Below are 15,867 nucleotides of genomic sequence, written 5' to 3' on the forward strand. Positions count from 1 at the left end.
GTGCGTGAAGGTTTTCAAGTTTGGACAAGGTCAGTTTTGATAAACTGCCTATTTTTGAGACTAGGACTAATTTGGAGTTCTTGCTTTTCAGTAAATTATTTTGTTTACCCATCTCGGTGGCAAAGAAACTCACGGGTAAGAAACTTTTCAATCTTCAAAGCAAGGACGGGGCTGTTGGTTTTATGAAGTGATGTGTCACCTTCCCTTTAAAACATACTTTAGTTACCTACCAACAGGTTTTCCCTTCAAGATGAGGAGAGCTTGAACTTGTGAGCCTAAAAGAAAGCCCTGCTGGTTTTGAAAACTTTCCACTTAAGAATGCGATCCGAGCACTTGCTTGCAGGCCTTCGTGGATTACTTCTGAACACTTGGGCAACTCAAACACTTTTACAATGTAATTACAGTAGTACGAATTGTTTGCCCAAACCTCATTCTGGATAAGGATTTTACAATTAGCAAACAGTTATTACAGTTGGGACTTGCTGAGAGGAATTGCATATGTATAGAACTGTAAGATAGTAGCCATAAAAAAAAAAATACCTCTTCTGGCAAGGCAGCAATTAATCATCTATTAAAAGGAAAGGGGAAGAGGTAATTGGAGGGATCTCAGAAAGTTACTGTGGCGTGAATTACCGCGGTGTGTGTGTGTGTGTGTGTGTGTGTGTGTGTGTGTGTGTGTGTGTGCTGCTCTGGATGGCCCTAACCCCAAGTTTATTTCAGATGTTCCCCTTTAAAGGACTTTAAGCAGCGTCCCGGTTTTTGCAGAACGCTGGTGTTCGGTTCTACTGACACCTCTGCTCTTCAAGAGGCAGTGCTGCTGTTTTCTACTTTCCTTTCATGGCTCGCAGTTATCTTCCCAAAGATAGAATGCAGGGACTAAGAAAGAGGCCATCTGAGCTCCTGCTCCCTACTGTGTGTCACCTACCCTGTTGGGAGGCCTCTGTAGCAAGCAGTGTCCATCTTGGCTGTTGGGAGTTGCAGACACATTCTTGTAACTCTTTGTTCTCCTGTGAGGAACTCTGCAAAGTTCATATCCTGAACTGGGCTTTTGTTTCAAAGGTTCCCACTGATGAGTCAGACTTCAACGTCTTGAAATTAAAGAGGCACCTCTGAAGGTTAAAAAAAAAAAATGTGTGGGCCTGTTTGCTAGGCCACCACAAATAAAGTCTTGCTAATCAATGGAGTTTGGCAGCTGTGTTCACAAAATGATAAGTGTTTATCATCTGTCACCTCCCTTTAAGATGCCTGTTAAAATGTGGGGGTTGCTCTTGAGGTTCTCCTGGAGTGTGGGGGGCTCGGGATTTGTACTTCAAGAAAAACATTATCAGTTCTCTGCCCTCCAAATAGCCCCCCCTACATTAGCATTTGCATTTAAAAAAAACAGAAATGGGGGGAGTTTAAAGAAAATGGATTTGAAATCTAGTAGAGATAGTGAAGGAATGCGGGCGATAAGCGTGTGATAGGAGAACACTACCAGAAGTTTAAAGCTAATGGATGACTGTGAGGAAACCGAAATAAACTATTTAGATGGTTATTACAGGGAGAAACCTGGTTAGGTGATAGGAAAGAGGGCTTAAAGCCCAGGATTAGGAAAGACGTTAATCAAGCCTCCCAAAGCAATCCAGGCCACAGGGCTGGGAGGATTGTTTACCACATTTTGCTTCAAAAAACAAAGACTGTCTGGGTCCAGTTCACAAGTCAATGAGAGGTCAGACTCAGCTCTCTGACCATCCCAGGGAAAATGCCTGACTCACTATCTACTGGCTGCCTAACAAAAGTCCAGGAAAAACAACTGTTGGGAGGCTGATTGCCTTCCTTACTACTTTTCTATTTCAAATCATTAAAATGCTTTGGTCTCTAGAGAGGAGAAAACTACACTGGTTAACATAATTACCAGCTCTGACATTTTCAGAACTTATAGAGGTCTTTTATTAATTAAATAGAGGGCTTAATAAAATATTCCTAATAAAATTTATGGTTGTCTTAAAACTTTCTAAACAGTGCTATAAATTCTTAATAAAATTAACTGGGAAATGAGTTATTAGCCTGCACTTTGCCTTCCTCCAAACCTCGACAGGGTCTGCAGAGTGGAAAGAAATGGAGTTTTGTTTTTTTTTTAAATATAAATATTAGGCAAAGCTGTACATTGCACTAAAGAGGCCCTACTATTATCTCTGGTGGTCTTAGTTTCCAAAGCCCCCCACCCAAAGCTGCACATAAAACGTCAAGAGAAATTCTCTCCTTTACAGCACACTACATATGCACATTTATACAAACTCATTTAAAACAAATGCTCAATGTCTGGGGTGAGCTTTGTGTTGACTATAATAAAGAACATAGAATTATAATACAAATTCTAACATGAAAATTTGAAGGCCCAAGTTGCAAAGACCTACTCATTAGAAACTAAGTGAGATTGAGGTGCCTCCTTTTTTTTTTTTAAACTTTGATCTCTCAGTTCCTTACAGGTAGCTTTTAGTTAGTACTATCTGTAATAAGACATCTCTCTTTATTGAAAACCACTGATGTATTTTTCTGAAGGAAATGTATCTGCCGAGCAGACACACACACACACACACACACACACACACAAAATGTTTTCACGTGACTCCATCTCAAAGTTTTGCAGAGTTAATTTTGGTTTTGCTCTCTGCTTCACCGGTGGATCCTGTGCTGACTGCCTAGCTGTCTAAAAGAACAGGCCACTGGCATCCAAATGTAACCCAAGCTCCTTGGATTGTTCAGTATTTAAACGCTTGATCTTTTGTGCCGTCTACTGGACAATAGAAAAACTGCAGCCTTGTTTTCTTTAAACTTTTCACTGTCCAGTGTTTAGTGAAGGTGGGGGTGGGGAGAAGGATGTGGCTTTTTTGGGGGTGAGGTGGGTAGGATGAGAGCTCATACTAGTAACAGACAAGAGAGGATCACAGGTCTTGGGACTCACTGAAAAGGTATTACAGTCCAACTACTTTTTTTCAACCCCAAAGGTAACAGTACAGGTGTCTCCAAGCTACTCGGTTAAAGCACAAGAGTAACTCATTCAAATATTCATTTCTCACTTCCTGCCCACCCCCTTTTCCAACCAACGTGGGAGAAGCACAAAAGGTGTGACAGGCTCAACCTCTCTGAGAAGAAACTCTGGGCAATGGCTTGGCTCTGAGTGTAGACTCCCTTGACAATTGAACTGAAAGGTAGCAACTGCCTGGGTAATGGAGGTTGTGCATATCAGTGCTGGGCACCCAGAATATAATAATATTCAGGAATCAAAGAGGCACATTTAGAAGATCAGGGAGAAATTGGTTATGAGAACACTCTTGTGCACACCCCTTTGGTGATTCCTGAAGACAGTGTTTGTTGTTACCAGGGAGGAAGGTTGGGGAGGAAGGTCAGGGAGGTGAAAGTCTGATAAAAGTCAGCAGCCTCTTCTAGCAGTGGCCGTTTCTGTTCTCTGAAATATTGGAAGTATCGTATGCCTTTTTGTTTGATTTAAAACTGTGCATAGAGCCCTGGCATTGTGGAAGCTTTCGGATAGGAAAACACACACGTAGCTGCTACCTTTGACCTCTGGCCATGGTTTAGTTTCTGAAGTAATTGAAATGATCGTACAGAAATGATCTTGTGATTTAGAAAGCTCAATATACCCTCTCCGGCAGTGGAGAAATCAAGTGGGTCTTGGTCAAAAAGCCACAGAGCCTTGGTGCAAGGGATGCTCAAACTGCTGATCTGCTTTACCGAAATCAAGCCAGGAGCATGTGCCAAATTACCAGAGAGAACCTAAAAGACAAAACTTACTTTTAAAGAAAACATAGTAGGGAAAAGGAAGGGTAAGACATCTTATTGATACATAAGTGTACTTGAGAATTGCTTTTCAAGTGTGTTTTGAAATGGTGCCCTGTCAGCGTGACTTTAAATATCAGGGTTATCAGAGAGACCAAGTTGCCACTGACTACACCAGAAGCATGGATGTTGCTTGCCTGGTAGTTTGAAAGCTGGGGTGGTTTTAATTGTTCTCTGTGTGGCGGGTGGGTGTTTTTAAAACCCTCAACTGAAAATGGCTACTATGTTATGAACTACTTAACTCACATTTTAAAAATAAACAGAAATCCTACTTGCAATAGCTGGAAAACCTAGATTTTTTTTTTTTTTACCCCCGAAAAGTAATCACAAGTGAACTCAAGCCTGATCTAGTCCACACTGGTAATGGAATTACCGAGCGCTGGAAAGAGGTCTGGCTGGCGCGGACACGGCCAGCAATTGCAAACATTTACCTTTGAAAGCAACTGGGTGAGGCTGACCACTCATGCTTGGCATCCAGGTTACATCGAATAAAGGGACACGTTTTTTGTGCGAACCCTCAGTCAAAAGGGCGGGTGTGAGTGTGTGTGGTGGGGACTGATTACTCAAAAATAAATATTTTAACATTTCATTGAGTCGTCTAATGAATAAGAAAATCATCGAGGGCTTCCTGCAGCTCAGAGAGAATTCTAGTAGTGCAGAAAATACACTGGGAGAAGAGAAGAAGAAACCGAAGGGCGCCTGCTGAGCGGTTACTCATTTGTGACTAGTTGGAGACGTACTTTCCTGTGCGTTTATTTTAAGATGAAAAATAAACACCATCTTTCCTTGTCTTAAAAATAGCTTCAGACTAGGGTTATGCTTGCTGAAAATCGCACTGAGCAACTTCTATGAGAGAGGGTCCGTGTGAAAACAGGAGGAAGAGTCTACAACCTTGCATGCTCCTCTTCTTCCAGGTCCGATAGGATAATTTCTCTCACAGGCACTTCCTTGGCCACTTCCGGGAAAGTGGGGTGGGGGCGGTCACCGTATCCCTCCGCCAGTGCCGGTGCAAGTCGCCATGCCTCGGCGCCCTGCCTGCACCCCGGGAGTTCGCGCTCCCTGGGTCTGGTGGGGTGCCCGAGGCCACAGGGCTTGCAAGCACAGGGGCCAGGAGTCTGAACACATTGGGCTGGGCGCAGGGGGCTTCTGAGTCCTCTGGGAAAAGTGGCCAGAAAAGGTGGAAAGGTCCTTTTGCAGGTAGCTGTCTGCGGGGTCTAAGGCCACTCTGGACAGCCATTCTGTGGGTGCTCGCCCCAGCCTCTGCAGGAGGGAGCGGATCCCGCCTAGAGGCACCGAGTGGCTCGCCCTGTGCAAAGCGCTTGGGGACACAGGGACTCGGTGAGCGACGCTAGCTATAGCTTCCACTGCTCAGGCTGAGTGTCGTAGTGTGCCTTTCTTCCCGGCGGTACTGGAGGATTCCCGAGCGCTCGGCCTGGGGTCTAATTCCAGAAGCTTCTCGCCTTTGTTCATGGACAGTTTTTCCTTCGAGGCGTCATTCAGGCGGCCAGTAGGTCATGTAGGTCATGTGCTCGGCGATCAGAGAGCCTCGGGACGTGGAGGGACCCCGGTGCCTTGTACACCCTCGGAGGGAGGGGCTGCCGGAGCCGAAGTTAGGGCTTCAGGTGCTTAGAAGAGCGGCGTGGAGACCCGCGTGTGTCCTCGTCTCAGCTTCCAGCCGCTGCGAGTGGACGCGGAAGCGCCACCGAGACCCGGGAGTCCCAAGCCGTGGAGCGCCGCTAGCAGCACAGCGGGCGGGAGGAAGGACCGCAGAGAGCCACAGAGCCGGGCGAGCAAGGGCGGGGACAGACGCCCTGGGACCCTGGACCCAGAGACTCAGAGGGGCTCAGACTCCGAGCCCCGCTGAAAGCTGGAGTTAGACTCAGGCTCGTCCCTAGATGCTGCCAAGGCAGCTTGTCCCCTTCAGCGCTGGATCCGGGTCAGACTTTTGCAGGATGGCACGTCCACCTTCTGAAATAGGTGGGCAAAGCTGTCTGCATCCCCACATTCACATTTACAGACAGAAATGTCCTTGGGGTGAGGAAGCAAAGGAAAATATGTAGGAGGGGCAGGGGGCGACTAATACTGAGGGTTGGGTGAAGACTCTGGGAGAAACCATGCCTTCCTTAAGGCTGTAAAAAGTCACTCAGTGCCCTAGAAATCACTATTTGGATGAAGAAATCTGCCTGAGGTCCCCCTTTCACAGCTGTTCCCTCACCTCTGAGCACTTCAGAGCCCATTTCACAGATATACAGGCTGAGATCCAGAGAGTTTAAATGACACATCCAATTTCTTCTCTTTTCTATGTGCCTCGGTGTTCTTTTAATGTACGTCCCCCGCTCCCCGCAACTCTTTTGAAAAACAAACCAACCAACCAAAACCAGATATTTTGCTCTTCTTTCCTAAGAAGGCTGAAGGTAGGTATATATTTGTTTGCTGGCAGAGTATGGCAAGGATGTGGTGTTGAATGTGTGTACTAACTTGGTAGCCCTGACTCCATCATTGAGACACTTTCTGTGAGCCAGGAACCCCCTAAGCCTGGGACCCTAAGGAGGAAAGGTGAAACAGGAGACTAAAGAGACCTTGTGGATGACAGTGGGAATCTTCCAGGGCTTGTCCCTTTCTAGGACAGCACTCCCCTCAACCCCCACCAAAGCAAGCTACAACCAAAAACCTTTAGGCTTCTCCACAGACTTCCTGGACTTTCCCGTGGGACGGGAAGAAAAGAGCATGGAAGGTTTGGGTAGATACCAAAACTGTCTCTAGGGTCAACTGGCCCGGGTCTAGTCACCCAGAGCAGGGACAGTCCAGACATATTTACTCTTATACCCCGCATGACTTCTAACCCTGCCCCCACCAGTAGCTTGTCTTTAGGAACTCAAAACATAATGGGTTCCAAACAGGCTTAATACCTCACTGGGATGCTAAGATCTAAATTTCACAGAATCGCATTGTATTCTACTTCCGTGAACCCCACAACCCACCTGGTTACTCGAACCCTGTGCGAGGGAGGCCAGGATGCATACTTGGTACTGCTAAAATTCTTATTTAGGCTTCACATTTTGTTCCCAAAACAAATGTTATTCATTTCTCTTTTCTCTCCACTTCTTGTTTATCTTTAATATTTTAGTCTAAGTTTTTGGTTGCTTTGGATTTTTATCTTGGATGTTTGGTAGGAAAAGAAAAATCCTGCAGGTATCCATAAGAGTAAATTTTGCCAATGGTTATATATTTAGCCATTTCTTACAAACCTATACAGTTCTCTGTTTTGTTTTCTTTTGGTTTTGTTTGTGTGTTTCTCTACTTGTTGAATAGTAATGGAAAATAACCAAACACTCTTTAGAGATTAAACTTCAGTAATAGTCTGGGTGTCCAAAGAGCTTTAAAGATAGCTTCATAGTTGTTTCATATATCCTAAAAGTCCTTGTTGGACGCAGAACTTGGCGGTGCGCTCGCTGTACTGCTTTATATGTGATCGTTTAGTGAGGTTTGTAGACTGAAACGGAAGAATAATTGCAGAAATTAGAAAGAGCCCCTTGCTTGGGGGAGATATTCCCAGCCAAGGGTTGCTAGGAGTGAAGAGAGAGGCTTAATTGGCTCCAGTTTTACCATGGTTGCTGGTGGGCTGATCGAATTGGAAGAAATTAGCCACATGCAATGCCTTGATTAAGTTATTTTGATTTATTATTACTTTTATTGAGACAGAGTTTTAATATGTAAACCAGGCTGGCCTCAAACTTACAGAGATCCACCTGCCTCTGCGTCCACGGTGCTGGGATTAAAGGTGTGTACCATTATGCCTAGCTTATTTTGATTTCTAAGTAAGTTTCTTTTTTAATTTTTTTCATTTAAGGATTATCTATTATAAAATCACACAGATAAGGTGTCATTTAAAAATTCAACAAAATGCTTGTACCTAGGAAGGATAATGAAGCCATCTTCAGAGTAAATTTTAAAAAGACTGATACTTTAGAATTTGGTTGGAACAATTATTCTAATGGAGTCTTTCTCTGTTTTGACCTCAGCCACTTCCTTCACATTTTTCTCCTCTCTGAACAATATCAGAATTGGAAATTACTGTTTATTATTTTTGTTTGTTTTGCTGTTTTAGGTTGCTTTATAAACAGAACAGAAACAAAACGAGGTTTCTCTATTTACCCCTGGCTGTCCCCGAACTGGCTATGTAGACAAGGCTGGTCTCTAACTCACAGAGATCCTCCTGCCTCTGCCTCTGCCGCCTGAGTGCTGGCATCAAAAGCATGGACCCCCACACCTGGGTCTACCATTTAGTCTTCATGCTATTATCTTACCTAGAACAACATGTACAAATGTATTTGAAAGCGAAACTTCATATCATATTAAAAAAACGTTCATTTTTCCACATCCTCTCTCACGTAATGAATACACTAACACATCTTATACTAATACATTTTAAACAAATTGTTCTGGAGGCCTTAGTTTGTGCAGTGTTCCGGGTTCTAAGTAGGTTTTTTTCTAGGTCAATGTGACCAAGTATTGATTAACACATATCACACAATGACCACGGAATGAAGACCATTTCATAGAGGAAAAAATGAACAGTCACGATCAAGAGTGAAATGAGCTCTGAGGTTAGGAAGAAGTTAAGCCAATGTTTGGCTACAGAGTGGAACCACATCTCACAAAACTAACTGCAAAATTACTAATATCAGTAAATTCTGTGGAATTCCCACTTACAAGGCATTGTTTGGAAACGTCACCACTACAATTTGAGCCATTTGTGAGATCCAAGATTGCGATAATGATTGATTTTTAGAGAACATACCTAGTCTCCAGAAATGAAAATAATTTCTTACTAAATAAGTCTTTAAAACATTGCATTCTGAAATCCATATATTTTGTATTCCAGAAGAAGAAATCTGAAGTGTTTCTACCTTTTTTTGTTTTGTTTTGTTTTATTTTGTTTCACTTTTTTAATTAATTCGCTCTCGGTTACATCCTTTTGTGAAATTTTTCTGGCAGGAAAATCAAATGTCAGAAGTCTTTCTCAATACCTTCAGGCACAGTGACCTCCAGATATCGGCCTTCACATTTGAAAATGACAGTTGAGGCCTTTGCTGAAAGGTAGCTTTCAAAGCGCAGGCCTCTTCAGTTTACCATTGGATTTGTCTGGACGCCTGCTAGTATTTCAGAAGTTAAAACCCCCAATCCTTCCTCCACTGGCCAGACAAGTTCTGGAGGCAATGTCTGTCATCCCTGACTTCATACTTGTCTTTTCCTTGTGGCATTGCACACTGAGTTCATGAAACAAGAAGTAATTTATGCATTGATTCTCGTTTTTTTGTGTTCTCTAAACATGCCTTTTATTTAGCTATTTTGTATCTATGTGTGACTGTGAGCATACTCAGGCCCTTCCCCCACCGTGTGTGTGTGTGTGTGTGTGTGTGTGTGTGTGTGTGTGTGTGTGAGAGAGAGAGAGAGAGAGAGAGAGAGAGAGAGTCAGAGAGACAGAGAGAGACAGAGACAGAGAGAGAGACAGAGACAGAGACAGAGAGAGACAGAGAGGACAATTTGTCCTAGTCTCCCTCCATCAGATGGCTCCCCAGGATTCAGGTTGACATCAACCTTTAGCTGCTGAGCCCTCCGACCAGCCCTATCTTGTATTTATTTGTGGCTAATAATGGTCACCATGCTTAGCAACCCAAAGGCCAGTTGCTTGAAGTTTTTGTTCCACACTTTTTTTCAAACATGGAACTGTGTTTAAATAACAATCTATTGATACAATACAAACACTTGACCGTGTTGTTTTAAAACGAAACAAAACAACACAGAAGATGAAGCCCAGGTGAAGCCTTTAGCACAACCCACCTGCTCCAGGACCGGAAGCTTCAGGGAAGAACAGAAAAGGCTGCGTCTTGGATGATCTCATTGGCTGACTTCACCTGCTCATTACGTGAAGCTGCTGAATGGACACGTTTCCTCAGAACTTCAGCTTTTTCATTTTCTTTTTTTACCCCAAAAGACAAGCACTTGAATCTGTTTCAAAATTTTGCTCTCTTTTTATTTGATTTCTTAATTCCTATGAATTTGTAATTCAGCTCTGCTATGAATTTGTAATGGTTGGTTAACCCCATCCTGGAAACTGACTGAAAGAAAACACTTCCTACAACTGCCTGGCCGTATTGCTGGCATTAAATAACATGTCTCCTCTGTCATTGTTTTCCTTTGGGGTTGTATCAAAACCTGTTACAGTAATTCTGAATGGGTATCATTTTAACAGTTTGTTTTGTTTTTGTTTGGAGACAGAGTTTCTCTGTGTTTGGCCCTGGCTGTCCTAGAACTTGCTCTGTAGACCAGGCTGGCCTTAAACTCAGAGATCCACCTGCCTCTGTCTCCCAAGTGCCAGGATTAAAGGCGTGCACCACCACTGCCTGGCCAGTTGAGTTTCCAAATAATACTCATTCCCACGATATTGTCTCTAGCATACCAACTATTTGAGAATATAGTCTCTAGAGTGTCTAGAGTACTTACACTGTAAGAACAATTCTAGACTCTTAAAGAACTTTGTCAAGCCATACATGACCCAGAAACAGATGTGAGGGGTCACGTGAAACTCGTGAGTCAGACGATGTGCCTTCCCTGTGCTTAGAGGATCCATCTGTTGCACAATAGTTGTTTTCTCCATCAGAAACTTGTCACAGTTGTCAGAGATTGGCACAGGGAAGTGCTCGGGGCCATCTACATGTTTTAAACACTCCAGTTGAGCCACATGCCTTCCCAACCTTCTACCTGTTTTCTCGTAAATGTTTAAGAAGACAAGTGACCAAAAGAGCTGTCTCTGAGTATGCCTGCTTTTCTCATGTAGTTGATGGTTTTTGATAGTGACACAATGAAAAGTTCATTGTAGATTTCATAATCCATCCCATTGTCAGGCTGTCCTTCTCATTAATATTTGTCCTGTACAGTTTCCATTTAACTCTGTTTTACTAAGTTTTGGATCTTGTTCCTTAGAGACAGCAACTTCTACAACTTTTTGTTTTATGGTGCTCTATTCTGAACAGGATTACCTTTGGTTGAAGTGACTTATCATTCCCAGATAACAACAGCCAGGGATAAAGCTGAAGATGTTGTTTGTACAGTGGATTTAATAAAAATATTATCATATGCAAAGCATACCGCGGATCTGCCATGGTCCTGTACATTCCGAAGCCCTGGGACAACACATCCTCCTCTATATGAGAGACCAGCAGGGGCTTATGGACATTCATGGTCTAGGATTCAGGGCTTTGTCTGGGAACTAATGTACTGAGTTCTGGTATTAATCTGGAAAAAAAATCCCTATGTATGACTGCATTCTGCTAAATATTTGGGGAGGGAACATGAGAAAACATTCTTTTTGCTTAAAACTTTGAATTCTTTTCTCCTTCTTTCCTGGTCGTCTCCTTTCCAGTGAGAAGGACTAGGACTTCTGGAATACATCTCCCAAGGCTTCCTTCTGCAGTGTCCAGGCATTTTGAAGTGATTATGCACATTCACTGAGAACTGTTTACTTCTCTTTGTCTTAAAGTCATTTTTCATTCAGCAAATAATGTTTATTTTGTGAGAGAACACACTCAAATTTACATATAAAACATGACTATTAGATTTAATATAGTTCTTTCATTTCGTAAACATAATATTTATTTGGTTCTTATAGTTGATAGGTCCTTTCATACTTTAAAAACACAGCAATACTTTAAAACATTATAAATTGGTTTATGACATATAATAACTCAGTTTTCAAGAAGACAGCTATTCAAACTTTCCATAGAAAGAGAGGGAGAAAACTGCCTTCAGGAAAATTAGTCAACCGGCAGGAGCTTCTTTCTGAGCACAGTTACCATGGGATTGAGAACTATTTGCCAATTATAACAGTGCACTAATTATCTGCTTTTACAGCTCATCTTTCTGTCTTTCTGTCTAAATCCACTTCTAATTATATGGTATCACTTTTACATGTGACACACTTATGACTATGGCTTCTGTGGAATATTAGACACCTTCATTTCCAAAATATTCCCTTCTACAATGCAGTGAAATCTTCGATTGTGAGTTGAGAACAGACTGAGGAGGAAGGAGTGGAGTAGACATTTGATGTGTTCCAAAAAGAATAGCAAAATTAATCAGCTTTATCATGGTTTCTATTTTTGAAACGCAGTTAGGTTGAGTGAAACCACGGCGCCCACAAGGCTCTATCCCCTGACTTTACATGATTTGTGAAACTGTAGGTGACGGGGAGGTACTCTGAAGGCCGCGTCAGAAAGGTCACTGGGCATCAGAAATGTTCCATCCAATAGCCTTGTCTCCTGGATCAGTCAGTTTAATAATAACAAAAACCACAGCATCAAATGACACAAACGGTTCCTATGTTTTGATGGAAGGAACGAGTCTTGCTTACGTCCCCAAAGCAAGAACGCTCTCTGGGAAGGGCACCCAGATCATCCAGAGTCTGCATCGTTCAGAGTCCTCTCAGCTTCGCTCCCCCAAACACAGGTTCACACCCGCAGTTAATCTAGTGGAGCAGTCGCAGCTTTCTCTAACCCCGTGCTCACCTCACGGATTCTAATCTTCAGTGTGCTCATATCGATGTCAGTATTTCTTTGTTTTCAAAGAAAATCCGTCAGAGTCTGCTTTGTGGTACTCGGGGCACAGAGAGGTAATTTCAGATCTTGGTCTCTAAGATTTGATCAGAGAGAGAGAGAGAAGCATTCGTGGAGGGCTGACTGTGACTATGGGGTGGCTGTCTTCCCACACACCACTGCATTTTTGGTAGCAATAAAACTCTGAGTTGATCGAGGGTAGTCACGCTAAGTGTATTACAGATTCAAAGGCGTGTGCATGTGCGGACGCGTGCGTTTGCGTGTTCAATAGAGCCGAAAGTTTTATCCATTTACCGTCAATTTCACTTTTCACAGGATTATTCAGACAGCCTTTGCTCAAGATGTTCAACTGCCCTCGCACACGAAGAAAGGAATCGAGGCCTTAGAACCCCACTTGGAGGCTCCCTGTATAACAGAGACATTCTAACCATGGCAGAGCCCCTTTCCTTCCCTCATGGGCTCAAGGTTTCGCATATGGAAGTCAGAAGGACCTGACTATTTCTTCTTTTGATATTCCTCCAAGCTCCAGTGATTTTTGAATTTCATATTTGATGCCAAGTGTTTAAAGCTGGAAAAAGGAGGGGAGACTAATTATAAACAGAACTTACCTGACTAAAATCTCGGGGGAATCGAGAGAAATGACTCAAATATTTTGTGATTCTAAAAAAATCAAAAGTGCATTCTTTTGTGGCAATTATGAGCTAGGCTGAGAAATAAACATTTGTTCTCCTTTTCTGCCATTTTAGTTATGATACGTCACGGAACTAAGATCTCCCAGAGCCTTGTAGAGCCTCTGTGGAAGGATGGACCTGACATAAAAGCAGGCTTGTTGCGATTGTTTCCTGACTGTTTTGCTCGGGAATAGGTAACCATCCCTCTCTGGGCTCAGTGTAACCGCATTAATATCACCTCCTTCAAAGTGGTACGCTGATGTTTAATCAATGTTCATAAATCTCTTCAAGATCCTTCAGAGATAATTGTGACATAAACTATAAAGTATTATTCTTGGAATGGGGTAATTTGGTCCAATTAGATCTCCTCTGAGCTATCACCTGTGCAGGGAAACATTGTTATTACTTTGCAAATGACTTTGTACTGTACTTAGCTTTCCTCAGGTCCCCTCACCAGCAACTGAAGGCCCATCAGAAGGACCGGAGTGTCCACAGCATTGACTTTGATGGGACATTACAGCAAAGGGCAGCATACTCTAATGAGATGGCTCGGAGCAGGGTGGAAGGACCTCATTCTCTCCTACGATGCATCCTGGGCAGAGCCATTAGCCATTCTAACAGCAGCCGTGTAATTAAAAACTGGATGTAGCCTGCCACTAATTTGAATGAGATCATCGTAGACTTTAAATTTTAGGTCAAGTTGGTTTATGAGACTCACCCTAGTTTCTAGAGACCTGACTCGTGCCATTGGTTGGTTGAAACAGCATTTTGAAAAGCAGCAAGCCTTTCAAAACAAAAGCCAAAGTATGGAATTGACACTCAATTATCCTAGCAAGCACTAGAAAATAGTCGTCATGATCTAAATGTACAGGTATACATTAATTAGAGCATTTATCAAAAAATGTCACTGGTTGTCCATTCGCTGAGATGAGGGCTAAGGAAGGCATTGACGAGATGTGAACTATCTGGCCTGTTGAAGTGTACGTTCCCCAAAATATCACTGTTCTAGAGCAGTGGTTCTCAACCTGTGGGTCATGACCCTATGGGCCATTAAATGATCTTTCCACAGGGGTCTGCATGTCAGATATTTACATGGTGATTCATTACCACAGCAAAATCATAGCTGTAAAGCAGCGATGTAAATACTTTTATGGTTGGGGTCGCTACAACACGGGGAGCTGTATTAAGGTGTTACAGCATCAGGACGGTTGAGAACCGCTGTGGTAGAGAGTTCTACAGTGAGAAAATCAAACCAAACCAAGATGACACAGCAGTAACAACAACAACAGCAGCAGCAGCAGCAGTAGCAGCAGCAGCAGCAGCACCAATCCCAACCACAGGCTACCAAAACTGCCTCACCTGCTTAAAAGCTTGGCAAATCTAAATCCAGCTCCTGGGATTACACAGTGGAAGCCGAGAGCTGACTCTTCCAAGTTGTCATCTGCCTTCCACCCAGACACTGTGACCTGTCCACCCAGACACTGTGACCTGTTAGATACCACAGTTGTAAGGGCATTATGGTGAGTTGGCCGTCGGCCCTGAACTCAAAGGTCTGCATCTCTCTCCAAATTTACAGAGGAGAACAGATCTTTAAATTTAAAATCTCATTTTATTACATTCCAGTTTTAGCAGCTAACTAATTGGCAGTTCCTTCCCATCCCTTTCTGAGTTGCCCATTTTCTTCGTGAATTTCCCTATTAGGAACGCCGTGGCTTTGAAATGTCATTTATCCTTGAAGAAACAATAAAACTTAACGTGCTCATGAAAAATGAGAAGGAAAACTAAAGTCGGAGTTATCCTAACCAAGCACGTGTTTGAATATATCTGTTGAAAACGAAAATAAATAAGCCTAGTGTCTGATTCTAACACAATGGTTCCTGTTTACCTTCTTTACCTACTGTTGTGCATTTCCAAGGCTTCTAAAATAAAAGTATTCGGTCTTTCTCACTCCCCCTCTTATTTTTAATTGGGAAAAGCAGTTAGAGAAATGTCTCTCTTTTCTTTTTCTTTTTTTTCTTCCTGAACTCAAACTTTTTTCCTTGTATATTCCAAGGCCTAGAGTTTTGTTAAACCCTGTAGGAAGATCTAAATTTGGAGGTGAGGGCAAGGAAAAGGTACTTTCTAGGGCTCTTCCTTAGTGAAGCTAAAAATTAGAAAAAATATTATTGGCAAAGAGGACAAGTGGTTCTTGCTCTAAGGAGTCAAAGGGTCTCTGAGTAGGGTCCTGAGGCTGGATGAAGCCAGCCAACCCTGATGGTTGCTTCTGTTACCCTCCACACTAAGCTCTGGGTGCTCTTCTGACTAAATGCTCACACTGACGGCTTCTCATGGAGGAGATGGGAACACAACATGGACCTAGATAAAGATTTTTAAGAAGTCTGTCCTTAATTTTAAAGATCTCTTTTGTATATGTGAGATCTCGGAAATTCCATATTTGATCATCTAATCTAGAAATCTATTGTTGGCAGAAGAATAGTAAGGTCAAATGACTTTGAATTCTCTTGGGCTAGCACGGCAGCTGAAGCTTCGCGTCCCATCCCATCTGCTGTCATTCACACCACACCTTATCTGAAAGGGCTGTACTCACTTCAGGGAAATATCAGAGGCGTGACAACAGCCTCTTGGGAAACTGAAACGTAGTCTCTGCTAAGCCAGATTTCCAAGAATGTTGCAGGGGAATTATAGTTCAGAATTCCTCTAAGCATCCAAAGGAGACAAGAAAAAGTCAGAAAAGTATCACAGAA

At 42.8% G+C, this 15,867-nt stretch overlaps 1 protein-coding gene and 1 long non-coding RNA gene across 3 annotated transcripts in view; one reads left to right on the forward strand and one right to left on the reverse strand.

Moving 5' to 3' along the window:
* The window catches only part of Meis1 (Meis homeobox 1), a 142,698-nt gene extending 141,752 nt beyond the window's left edge, over positions 1–946 (reverse strand). The window contains exon 1 of the mRNA XM_063273629.1: positions 926–946. The gene's annotated coding sequence lies outside the window, so the exon portion shown is untranslated. The remainder of the gene's footprint in view (positions 1–925) is intronic.
* Positions 947–4,004: 3,058 nt separating this feature from the next.
* On the forward strand, positions 4,005–13,192 carry LOC103693204 (uncharacterized). Of its 2 annotated transcripts, XR_010057605.1 has the most exons (3): positions 4,005–5,814; positions 6,219–6,251; positions 12,768–13,192. It is a non-coding gene; the product is annotated as an uncharacterized LOC103693204 (long non-coding RNA). The 2 variants fall into 2 exon arrangements; XR_595943.4 differs by having other exon boundaries at positions 4,005–6,251.
* The last annotated feature ends 2,675 nt before the right edge of the window (positions 13,193–15,867 follow it).

The sequence above is a fragment of the Rattus norvegicus genome, chromosome 14 (assembly GCF_036323735.1).
Source record: "Rattus norvegicus strain BN/NHsdMcwi chromosome 14, GRCr8, whole genome shotgun sequence".
In the NCBI taxonomy this organism is placed as follows: domain Eukaryota; kingdom Metazoa; phylum Chordata; class Mammalia; order Rodentia; family Muridae; genus Rattus; species Rattus norvegicus.